This window comes from Saimiri boliviensis, chromosome 13, assembly GCF_048565385.1.
Source record: "Saimiri boliviensis isolate mSaiBol1 chromosome 13, mSaiBol1.pri, whole genome shotgun sequence".
Classification (NCBI taxonomy): domain Eukaryota; kingdom Metazoa; phylum Chordata; class Mammalia; order Primates; family Cebidae; genus Saimiri; species Saimiri boliviensis.
The window spans coordinates 98,856,145-98,869,334 of NC_133461.1; the positions used below are offsets into that span (position 1 = coordinate 98,856,145).

General features: G+C 41.4%; 1 pseudogene; it reads right to left on the reverse strand.

The window, feature by feature from the left end:
* LOC101046142 (uncharacterized) overlaps window positions 1-13,190 on the reverse strand; it is a 61,129-nt pseudogene that overhangs the window by 3,717 nt on the left and 44,222 nt on the right.

Genomic DNA, 13,190 nt, shown 5'->3' on the forward strand with positions numbered 1-13,190 from the left:
AATTATCTGAGCCCAAGAGTTTGAGAACAGCCTGGCAACATGGCAAAACCCCGTCTCTACAGAAAACACAAAAACTGAGCTGGTTGTGGTGGTGCATGCCTGTAATCCCAGCTACTCAGGAGACTTAGGCATGAGGATCACTTGAACCCCCTAGGTGGAGGTTGCAGTGAGCCCAGATCAAGCCACTGCATTCTGGCCTGGGTGACAGAGCAAGACTCTGTCTCCCCTATGCCTTCCAAACACCAACGACAAAAAGAAACTGCCAAAACTGTGTTTCAAAGTGACTGTGTCATTTTGTTTCCCCATCACAGTGAATAGGAGTTCCTGTTGTTCCACATCCTCACCAGCGTTTGGTGTCATCGATGTTCCGGATTGTGGCCGTCTCACAGGTTTGTACTGGGATCTCATTGTTCTATTTGCATTTCCCTGAGGACACATGCTGTACAGCATCGGCTCATATGTGTATCGCCATGTGCACATCTTCATGGTGAGGTGTTTGCTTAATTGTGTTGTTTTCTTGTTGAGTTTCAAAGTTTTTATGTATATTTTAGAGAGTAGTCCTTTATCAAATATGTTTTTGGAACTATTTTCTTCCAGTGTACGGCTTGGCTTTTCATTGTCTTAACAGTGTCTTGCAGAATATAAATTTTTATTTTAATGAAGTCCAACTTATAATTTCTTTCTTGGATCATGCCTTTGGTTTGTATCTATGAAGGCATTGCTGGCTGGGCACGGTGGTACATGCCTGTCATCCCAGCACGTTTGGAGGCTGAGGCAGGCGGATCATAAAGTCAAGAGACTGAGACCATCCTAGCCAACGTGGTGAAACCTCATGTCTACTAAAAATAGAAAAATTAGCTGGGCTTGGTGGCACATGGAGAATTACTGGAACCCGGGAGATGGAGGTCGCAGTGAACTGAGATCACAGCACTGCACTCCAGCCTGGCGACAGAGCAAGACTGTCTCAAAAAAAAAAAAAAAAAAAAAAAAAAAAAGGCATTGCCCAACTCCAGGTCACACAGTTTCTTCTATGTTATCTTCTAGGAATTTTGTAGTTTTTCGTATTAAATTTAGGACTATGATTCATTTTGACTTGATTTTTATAAAGGGTTTAAGGTCTGTGATTAGCTTGATTTTTTTTTTTTTTTTTTGCATGTGAATGTCCAGTGGTTCCAGCACCATTTATTGAAAATACTTTTTTCCATTGTATTGCCTTTGCTTCTTTGTCTGAGAGCAGTTGCCTATACAGTCATACCTCAAAGACATGGCAGGTTTGATTCCAGGCCACCACAGTAAAGCTAATATTGCAATTAAGTGAGTCGCACAAGTTTTTTGGTTTCCCAGTATATATAAAAGTTATATTCAGGCCAGACACGGTGGCTCACGCCTGTAATCCCAGCACTCTGGGGGTCAAGGTGGGTGGATCATGAGGTCAAGAGATTGAGACCATCCTGGCCAACACAGTGAAACCCCGTCTCTATTAAAAAACACAAAAATTAGCTGGGTGTAGTGGCGCGTGCCTGTAGTCCTGGCTACTTGGGAGGCTGAGGCAGGAGAATTGCTTGGACCCAGGAGGCGGAGATTGCAGTGAGCTGTGATTGAGCCACTGCACTCTAGCCTGGTGCCTGGTGACAGAGCAAGACTCTGTCTCAAAAAAAAAAAGTTATATCCACACTCTACTGCAGTCTATTAAGTGTATAATAGCATTATATTTAAAAAAAAAGTACACCCCTTAGTTAAAAATACTTTATGCTAAACATGTTAGTGATAATATCACCTGAGTCTTCAGGGAGTCATAATCTTTTTGGAGGTGGGAAGTCGTGCTTTCATATCAATGGCTGTTGACTGATCAGGGTGATGGCTGCTGAAGATTGGGATAGCTGTATCAATTTCTAAAAAATAAGACAACAATAGAGTTTGCTGCATCAGTTGACTGTTCCTTTCATGGAAGATTTGTCTGTAGTAGGTAATGCTGTTTGATAGCATTTTACCCACAAGCAGAACTTCTTTCAAAATTGGGATCAATTATCTCACATCCTGCTACTGCCTTATTATCTAAGTTTACATAAGATATCTAAATCTAAATTCTTTGTTTTTACTTTAACAGTGTTCACAGCATCTTTAACAGGAGTAGTTTCCATCTCAAGAAACCACTTCATTTTGTCCTCCATAAAAAGCAACTTCTCATCCAGTAAAGTTTTATCTTGAGGTTGTAGCAATTCAGTTGCATCTTTAGGTTCCACTTCTAATTCTAATTCTCTGGTGTTTCCACTATATCTGCAGTGACTTCTGCTGAAGTCCTTAACCCCTGAAAGTCATCCATAGGGATGAAATCAGCTTCTTCTAAACTCCTATTCATGTTAATGTTTCAAACTCTTCTCATGAATCCTGAATGTTTTCAATGGTATCTAGAATGGCGAATCCTTTCCAGAAGGCTTTCATTTTACTTTGCCCAGATCAATCAAAGGAATTACTGTTTATGGCAGTTGTAGCCTTATGAAATGTATTCCTTAAATGATAAGACTTGAAAATGGAAATTACTCTTTAACCCATGGGCTGCGGATGGAGGTTGTATTAGTAGGCATAAAATATTAATCTCCTTGTACACCTTCATCAGAGCTTTTGGGTGACTAGGTACATTTTCAATGAGCAGTAATAAATAGAAATAAATATTTTCTTCCTGAGCAGTACGTCTTAACAGTAGGCTTAAAACCTTCAGTAAGCCATGCTATAAACAGATGGGCTGTCATCCAGGCTTTGTTGTCTCATTTATAGAGCACAGGCAGAGTAGATTTAGCATAATTCTTAAGGACCCTAAAATTTTTGGAATGAAAAAGGAGCATTGAATTCAACTTAAAGCCACCAGGTGCATTAGCTCCTAACGAGAGAATCAGGCTGTCTTTTGAAGGCTTTGAAGGCAGGCATTGACTTTCCTCTCTAGCTTTGAAAGTCCTAGATGGCATCTTCTCCCAAAAGAAAGCTGTTTCATCTACCTTGAAACTCTGCTGTTTAGTGTAGCCACCTTCATCAGTTATCTTAGATCTTCTGGATAACTTTCTGAAGCTTCTACATCAACACTGGTTGCTTTATCTTGCAATTTGTTATGAAATATGTTATGAAGATGGCTTCTTCTCGAAACCCCAGGAACCAACATCTGCTAGTTTTAAAATTTTCTTCTGCAGCTTCCTCACAATTTTAAGCCTTCATAGAATGGAAGAGAATTATATACTTGCTCTGGATTAAGCTTTGGTTTATGGGAATGTTGTTGCTGGTTTGATCTATCCAGACCACTAAAACTTTATATCAGCAATAAGGCTGTGTTTCTTTTTTATCATTTGTATGCTCACTTGAATAGCACTTTTAGTTTCTTTAAAGAACTTTTCCTTTGCATTCACAACTTGGCTCGCTGTTTGACCTAGGCCTAACTTTGGGCTTGTCTTGGCTTTTCACTTTCCTTTCTCACTAAGCTTAAAACATCATTTCTGCGTTTTGACTTACTGTGGGAGACGACAGCTCTTCACTTCAACACTTACAGGCCTTTGTAGGGTTATTAATTGGTCTAATTTCAATATTGTTATGTCTCAGGGAATAGGGAGGCCTGGGGAGAGGGAGAGAGATGGGGGAACGGCCAGTCATTGAAGCAGCCAGAACACACATAACATTTCTCAAGTTTGCCATCTTATATGGATGTACTTCGGTAATTACAATAGTAATATCAAAGATCGCTGATCACGGCTCACCATTACAGATATAATAATAATGAAAAAGTTTGAAATATTGTGAGAATTACCAAAATGTGACATAGAGACATAAAGGGAGCCCATATTGTTGGAGTCCATAGATTTGCTTCATGCAAGGTTACCGCAAACCTTCAATGATAAAACACCCTCTGCAAAGCACAGTAAGGTGAAGTGCAGTAAGACGAGGTCTGCCTGTATTTATGTAGATCTGCTTCTGGGCTCTATTCTGTTGCATTGATCTATTTGTTTATTCTTTCACCAATGCCACTTGGTGAAAGAGTGCTTTTACTGTCTCAACTGAGTGTAGGTTATTAGTAACACTAGAATTCAGGTCGTGTCAGTCCTTGTTCTTTTCCTTCAGTATTTTAATATTGAGTTGGCTATTCTGCATCTTTATTCTCTCCACATAAACTTTAGAATCAGTTTGTTGACATCCACAAAGTAAATTGCTGAGATTTTTATTGGAATTGCATTACATTTATAGATCAATCTGGGGAGAACTAACATCTTGACATTATGAAACATTCCCATCCAAGAACATGAAATATATCTTCCTTTATATAGTTCTTTTAAAATTCCTTTCATCAGAGTTTTGTAGTTCTCATTTAGATTTTGTATGTGTTTTGTTTGGTTTATACCTAAGTATTTCATTTTGACAGGTGCTAATGTAATGGTTTTGTGTTTTTAATTTTATATTTTATTTGTTCATTGCTGCTATACAGGAATATGCTTGACTTTTGTATATTAACCGTATGTCCTGCAACCTTGCTATAGTAACTTATTCATTCTAGGGTGTTTTTTATTGATTTTTTTTTTTTTTTAGATTTTCTACATCAACAATTATGTCATCTGTGAGCAGAGAGAATTTTAATTATTTCTTTCCAATCAGTCTAGCTTTTAGTTTTCTTGTCTTGATTGTCTTATTGCATTCACTAGGACTTCCAGCACGATGTTGAAAAGGAGCGGTGGGAGGGGACAGCCTTGCCTTGTTCCTGATTTTATCTGGAAAGCTTCTAGTTTCTAAGCATTAAATATGATGTTAGCTGTAGGTTTTTTTGTTGTTGTCATTGATTTTCTTTATCAAGTTCAGGAAGTTTTCCTCTATTAGTTTATTGAGAATGTTGATCATGAATGGGTATAATTTTGTTGAATGCTGTTTCTGTATCTATTGATATGATTATGTGATTTTTCTTCTTTAGCCTTTAATGTGCTGGATTACATTAACTAATTTGTGAATGTTGGGCCAGCCTTGCACATCTGGGATAAATCCCATTTGTTTATGGTGGATATTCTTTTCATGTTGTTGGATTTGATTTGTTACTATTTTTGTTGAGAATTTTTGCATCTATGTTCATGAGAGTATCAGTTTGTAGTTTTAAAAAAATTTAGATATCTGGCCAGGTGTGGTGGCTCATGCCTGTAATCCCAGCACTTTGGGAGGCTGAGGCAGGTGGAATATAGGGTCAGGAGTTCGAGACCAGTCTGACCAATGTGGTGAAACCCCATCTCTAGTAAAAATACAAAAATTAGCTGACAGTGGTGGTGCGCACCTATAATCCCATGTACTGAGAAGGCTGAGGCAGGAGAATCACTTGAACCCGGGAGGTGGAGGTTGCATTGGGCTGAGATTGTGCCATTGCACTCCAGCCTGGACAACAAAGTCAGCCTCTGTCTCAGAACAAAAAAAAAAAAAAAAAAAAAAAAAAAAGTTATCTGCAATAAGGCATGATTATGTTTATTTGACCTTTTCTATTCTATTCTCTTAGTTTGTGAGAAATCCTAAACTTTCTACTACTGTCAAAATTATACCTATAAAATATTGGTTAAAAATGATTTCATATAGCCTCCTTTTTGCAAAATATTCATTCCCTTGTCACTGAAAGTTTATTTGCTCCTGAAAGAAAATTATGTTTCACCCAATTTCTCTGAAAATACCCGTGATGTCATTTTTACTCTTTCAGAGGTCAACATTTCCCTGAGAGTTTGTTGGGATAAATCAACACTGGATTATAGCTGAGGTGACAGCCAATCCTATCAATTAGAGCAGGGGCTTCTGGAGGCTTTTAAAAAAGTGTAGTACCTGTTCCACTTAAAGATTATGGCTATAAGGAGGTCATAGACTATAGTAAAGAACTCTTTTGAGGGTAAGTGTGAGCATGCGGCGTCCTCACTGGGGTAGGCCGTGTTCCTTGTGGAATGCAGTTTTCTTTCTTTCTTTCTTTCTTTTTTTTTTTTATTTATTTGAGACGGAGTTTCGCTCTTGTTACCCAGGCTGGAGTGCAATGGCGCGATCTCGGCTCACCGCAACCTCCGCCTCCTGGGTTCAGGCAATTCTCCTGCCTCAGCCTCCTGAGCAGCTGGGATTACAGGCACGCACCACCATGCCCAGCTAATTTTTTGTATTTTTAGTAGAGACGGGGTTTCACCATGTTGACCAGGATGGTCTTGATCTCTTGACCTCGTGATCCACCCGCCTAGGCCTCCCAAAGTGCTGGGATTACAGGCTTGAGCCACCGCGCCGGGTCCTGGAATGCAGTTTTCTATTCCATTCTCACAGCACGCAATTCTTTTCCCCAGCGAAATCCCTGAGTTTTGATTTCTGGCCACAAGGTGGCATCTGATTTTCATTAATTCGGGAGCCACACCCCTCATCCCTGACCGCTCAGGCTGGAAACTCCCATCTGTCTCAGCTTCTGGACTCTTATTGTAGCAGATTTTCCCCCCAGTATCAGCATTTGTAAAGGAAATTGCATTAACTTGTGTTTGTCTAGGGGCCTAGAACTAAACCTTCTTGTATTTGGTTAAGTCATGTGTGTGTCAAGGCATTCTCCTCCATTTTAAATGTTTTTAATTGATCATTGTGTTGCAAATTTATCATAGCTTTCTCCATGTATTTCTTTGCCCTACGGCTAAGAGGCTAAGAGTGGGGTCCTGTACTTTTTTTTTTTTTTTTAACATATGCTGCATGTTGTTTTGCTTGTGGGCAGGAAGGTGCAAAGGAGCCCTCTTCAAAGATCTAGCTTTCAAGTGGGGTAGACGCAAAGTACATGCATAAAATAGCCATAAAGGAAAAACTCACAGGCACACTGTCTAAGTCACAGACCAGTATTATGAGTAAGGTCTCTAAATCTATGAGGAAAGGGATTGAGAGTGATAGATTCACCGTGGTGCTCCTGGCATCTTGCACAGCACTGGCACATACTAGGTACTCAAAAAAAAGATTGACCAGGCACAGTGGCTTATATCTGTAATCTCAGCGTTTTGGGAGGCTGAGGCAGAAGGATGGCTTGAAGCCAGAAGTTTGAGACCAACCTGGGCAATGCAGTGACACCCTTTCTCTACAAAAATAAAAGCAATCATTAGCCAGGCACGGTGATGCATGCCTGTAGTCTTAGCTACTGAGGAGGCTGAGGTGAGATGATTGTGTGAGCCCAGGAGGTCGAGGCTACAGTAAGCTAAGATTGTGCCACTGCATTCCAGCCTGGATGACAGGGTGGTAGCCTGTCTCTGAAACAAAAATTTAAAACAAACAAACAAAAACTTATGGAATGTATGGGTGAAGAGGCCTAACAAGGGTTTCATGGAAGAATGGGGTGAAACTAACTCAAAAATGGTCAGTTTGAGTTGGCTGGAGAAAGTCAAGGAGGAGGTGTTGCAGCTTGGAAAGAGAGGGTGTCGGAGGCACAGGAGCGGTGTGAGGAGGAGGGTGGTTCAGCCTGCCCTGGGGTAGCCAGGTCTTTACCTGGGAAGGGCCCTGAGGTTATGCTGAGGTGCCAGTACTTTCTCCAGGGGAAGCTGAGAACTATCCTTAGGGATTTTAAAAGAAACTGTGAGCCTAAAATTCAGCTGAAAAAAAAAAAAGTGAACCACAAGGTTCTGTGGTCAATAGGGGACACTGAAAGACACACAAAGAGCCTATGTAAATAATAACCTGTGTAGCCTGGGACAGGTACCCTTAGGTCGTGTAAAACTTGAGCTGGATTTTTCAGAGAAGGAAGCAAGATCCTGTCCAGCTGGCACAGCAGAGATTGCTGTAGGGCGAAGTATCTGGGACCCAAACGTGCGATCGTAATAGCTGATATTTGAATGTCCGTTTACAGTTTACAAAGTCTTTTTAAATATTAGCGAATGTGATGTTCACATTATCCCTGTGGTGTCAGCCCAGTACTGTCTCTGCTTTACAGCTGGGGACATTGAGGCTCAGAGAGGTTAAATGACTTGACTCCCCCAGGGTCAGTCTGGTTATTTGGGTCTGACCCTGCTTCTTGAAGGACAGGCAAGATGGGGGCCAGCAAAGGATCTAATGGAAAAAGGTGAGATTTCTCTCACTTTTCTTCTGAATTAAAGATGGTGATAGACATAGTTACTGCTACAATTAATGAAGGCACAGCTTTTCCTGTATTATTTCCTTATATGATTTTGCCATATAATGTTATGATTTTGCTGTGCAATACTATGATTTTGCCATATAATGCTGCCATTTTGCCATGCGATGCTACGGTTTTGCCATATAATGCTATGATTTTGCCATATAATGTTATGATTTTGCTGTGCAATACTATGATTTTGCCATATAATGCTGCCATTTTGCCATGTGATGCTACGGTTTTGCTATATAATGCTGTGGTTTTGTTTCTCAGTGAGGACGTAGGGGACAGGAGCTGATAAAATGCCATCAATTGAAAACAACCAAGAGCAGACTATCTCAAGGTTTTGGCCAAAATGCTGTCGGTCTAGAGTTGAAACCATCTGCCTGGTTTTCTTTCTCCTTTTATATCTTTGCACTCCAGGAGTTTATAATCTAGTTGCCAAGAGAAAGCATGTTCATGCTCACTGCAGCAGATCTTGGGGTGACTTGTTGTGTATCACACTGATTCCTGTGGATTTGCAGCCTCAGGGCCGTCTCTGAAGCTCAAGGAGGTGACACACTCCATTGTGTGAGTTGTGACCTGAAAGCACAAGAAGAGGGGCAAGATAGAGCCTCCAAAAGCAACCCTAACAATAAAGACAAGACCATGGCCGCAGGCTCCAGCAGCCCGTCTTCAGTTAGGACAATTCCCAGGCATTTCCCAGGCATGTTCCGTGTGGTTCCGCAGAGGATTCCAATGGAGTTGAGGCCCAGTGGCTCAAGGCATAGGCTGTTAATAATGCATCTTTGGTTGGTTCCTTCTTCCATGTCTCACATTGTATAATCTTCTGCTTTCTGGCATCATGTTACAAATAACCTGCACACAAGTCTTTGACTCAGGCTATGATTTTTGGGGAAGTCAAACTAGAAAGACATGCACATTTGCTCACTTGTGTTGCTAGAAAAGCTTGCTTTGCAAGAGATGTTTGCACCAAATCTGTGATTTCAGTGGAGTGGGGCATTCCAAGATGCTGGGGTGGATGGAGTAGGCTTTGTGCAGGAGGAGAGACTTACCCAGTTGTCAAGTGCAGTCATACTGGCTTTGAGTGGGATACACCAAGGGAGGTCATTCTAGGAAAGATGGACTGTTGTGAGCAAAAGCTAGGGGCTTTGGAAAGAATTGAGAGAATAAAGAGGCCTGCTGGCCATAGTGGGTATTAGACTAGGGGACAGGGAGATAGGTTTTAGACTTGGAGTGGCAGGCTAGCCTTGGTGGTGTTAGGTCTTGACAGCCCAGGTGTCTTTCTTTGCTGGCAATTTATTACAGGTGGTGGCTTTGCTTCTATTTTGAGCTGTACCATGGAAGAGATTCCTTTTCCATAGCAAGCATTTCCCCAGTGAATTGTTAAGCCCAGATTTCCTAGTTGAAGCATCTAATTTTTCCCTTCCTACCCCTCATCCTGAGCTAGGAGCCTCCTTCCCTCTCAGTCTCGTCCCAGCCTCAGCTTCCTCCGGAACTATTCATTGTGCTTTAATCCATTCTACTCTCGCAGCTTCTCCCCCTTGACAATTTGGGGCTTCAAGAAAAGGTTTGGCAAAGTGCCCTCTCCGTGTCTAGGCATCTGTGCTTGCACCTGTGATGTTTTGTTAAGGTAAGTGCTGAGAGTAGTGTGCATATTTGAGTGTTGGCAGTAGCTCTTGGTGTGTTCTAGGTCTCCAGTGGTCCAGTGGTACCAGTCAGGGGGTGAGTTTTTGAAGGGTCCAGATCTGCTGGCTCACAAGACTGTCACTGCCTGGTAATTTTTTCTTGCTTTCCTAGAAGGCTGACTGCCAAATCAGCTGTCACATCAGATCCAATCCATTGGTTCATGCACCTGCTGTGATCTTGGGAAGCCTAGTGCGGTAGTGGTCCCCATCATAATTCTTAAACTCTTTTGTTTGACAAGAGACTGCAGCGACCTACTCCTCCCAGTATCACTCAGCAATACTTTTGGCTAACAACTCTGTAATTGCATACTATTTCTAGATTGCAAAGCACTTACGTAGACATTGACTTGCTTTATCATCTCTGTAATAATCCTCTGAGGGAAGCAGGACAACTATTGTTTCCATTTCATGAATAAAGAGACCGAGGTGTTGGATGACTTGCCCAAGATGACATAGCTGGCTCTCATCAGAGGGGACTTCGGAAACTAGAACCCATTTACTGTTAAATCACAATGTGAAGGGAGACAGCCAGAAGCATGAGATCCAGTGTTTGCCTGGAGGATCCCAGAGTGCTGTTTGAGAGAGACCAGGTCAGCAGGAATGAAATGGAGACACTGGGTGCCAAGTGTCAAGTGAATTCTACAGATAGCGTGTGAGTTAGGCATAAAGAGGAGAGATTGCTCGTGATAGGCAAGGCTGAGAAGGAACACACAAAGTAGCTCTTCAGAAAAAACCAAAACAAAACAAAGCAAAACGAACAGGATTTACATGGGAATACCTTTTACAGCTTGAACGGGGGCTATTTTGGGCAAGAAGACACAGACGGAAAAAGGATGAACATCTCCTAAATGATACAAATCTAAGAATGGCAGAACGTTAAGTAATTGCTGAAACTGGCCCAAGTTTGTCTAACTTTAAATGTCAGGAAAGACAGCTATGACTTTCTTCTGTACCTGCAGGAGTCATGACTAAGCCGAAGATGGTAGAATTCAGAGCCATGAGACCTGGGTTCGAAAGCCCACTTTCTAGAGATGGGACTTTGGGCAAGTTGCTGAGACCTTTTATAGTTATTTTCCCTGTTTGCAACATGAGGATACTGATTTCAAGCTCAAAAAGTGGTTGTGAATATGGAATGACTAATACAAGTGAAACTGACTGATGGTGTTGGGACTCTGGGTTCCTCCTCTGTTCAACCATTTTGGACCATGGTTGGTAAAAGCATCTTGAGTTTGATGTACCATGGATTTGTCCCAGAGGTGCCATTCCTGTGTTCCTCTGTGAAAGGCCACTGTGTCCATTAAACACAAGAGAATCAACTCCTTAGGTGTACCAGCTTTACAGGGGACAAAGGGAATGTTTGAAAACCCGAAAGAAATGCACTGATCTCAAATGAAAGGAAAAGAAAACAAAAATTAATGAACATCCAGTTAGATGTCTACAAAACTATATCAACTCGTTACCGGCTTCTCGTTCTTATGTAGCCACATATAAATTATGTTTAATGTGACATGCTGGCAAATTTTATTTTATTAGAGTACAGAGATTTTTTGAATAGCAAAAAGTACACACTCAGAAAATCGAGTGCAGAAGGTACTCAAGACAGAGTCCTGCAATGAGGTTTGGGGTTTCTATCTTTGTGTTTATTTTTGTTTTTTTTTTTTGTTTGTTTGTTTGTTTGTTTTGTTTTTTAACCAAGGGGTGGAACAGTCATGAAAATTCCTGGAAGAGGGTGAGAATTTGTTGGAACTGTGGTGCCACCCTTTTTATGCCAAATATGGGTGTTCCTGGAACTGTCATGGTGCTAACGTGTAGGATTTAGTGTGTTAATAAGTGTATAAAAAGGTCCTAGGTGAGACCTGGATCAAATTCAGTACTATGTTGGCTCCAGTTGCTCTTAAGTCAGCTTGGTCCACACGCTGGTTTTCAGGGTCTTATCAGCCCATAGCCTTTAGTCATATGAAACTGCTTCCTGGAATTTTTTATTCTGCTGTGACCACCCTGTATTATTTCTGTCTCCTTCTCCCTCCCCACTTCCAGAGATTTCCATATCTTATTCTTAGGAATTGATGAAGGAAGAGGCCAGTCTTCTGAATCGACTTCCTGTTGTTCAGAGGCGTTGACCCTGCCTAGTGAGGACATGGAAATCTGTGGCTGCCTGTCTAGGGTCCCAAGGGTGTATCATCAGTCTGAATCCAAGGCAGGGACTGGCTGGAATCCTAGCATAACCATAATTTTGGCATGACACTGTTGCAACCTGGAAGACAAAAACTTTGCAAGGAGGTTAAAAAACAAGGACCAAAGAGTAGCTGTAATAGGATACCTATTAAAGGTCCTAGGAAAGGTGGGAACCATGTTGCAGTTGGTAGGTATCCTTTGATGGGATCCAGATGGTTTGAGCAGTGGAGTTATTTAAATGATGTAGCTGGGTAGCCTGTTGGTATGTCTTTTCAACTTGAAGTTCAATTCAACCTGAATTGTTAATGTAAGAACAGGTATGGTTTATTACCATGCAAACCCCTCAGAGTGGTTTATGCTCTGGCCCTGTCGGGTCTTTATACAGTAACTTAGAAATGAACTCAAATCCCAGGAGTCAAATCCTGCAAAAGCCTGTCATACCAGGAAGGCTCTGAATTGTTTCTTTGTGGAGATGTCACCTTTTCGACAACCTCCTTTTGTTTGATGGGCAAAGTCTGATTTTCTGGGCTTAGGATGTACCCGAGATATTTTACCTCTGATTTTGAAGTCTGGGCCTTAGATGGAGAGATCCAATACCCTTTCTCCCAGGAAGTCTAAGACTTTTTTTTGGGAGGGAAGTCTAAGACTTGAATGGCATGCTTACTGAGTCCTCTTTAGTGGGACTGCATACAATATCATCCACATGTTGAAGTATTGGCTCCCCTGTCTAACTTTAGCTCCCTTAATTATCATGCCAAGATGTTTCAGAACAAATGAGAGGTATCTCTAAAGCCCTGCTGGGCAATAGTAGTTTCAGAATAGGGCCACTCAAAAGCAAACTATTGAGAAAATACTGAGAGTTGGGGTGCAAAGAGATACAAAAGAAAGCATCCTTAAGATCTAATATTGTGAACCAATTGGTGTCTCCCAGTATTTGGGTAATTTTAAATATTAAGCACTATAGGATGCAAGGGAATTATGGCCTCATTAATGGTTCATAAGTCTTGAACTAGGTGATATTCTTTGGTTTCTTGACAGGGAGGAGAGGAATATTGCAAGGAGACGGACATGGAACCAGAAGGCCATGTTTTAAAAACTTCTCCGTTGGAGCCTGTCTTTGCCTGGCTTTTGGCTTGAGGGGATATTGATGCTTCTATGGGAAATTATTTTTGTCTTTTAAAGAGGAGCTCACTGGCTGACCATGTATTGCTTTCCTAGGG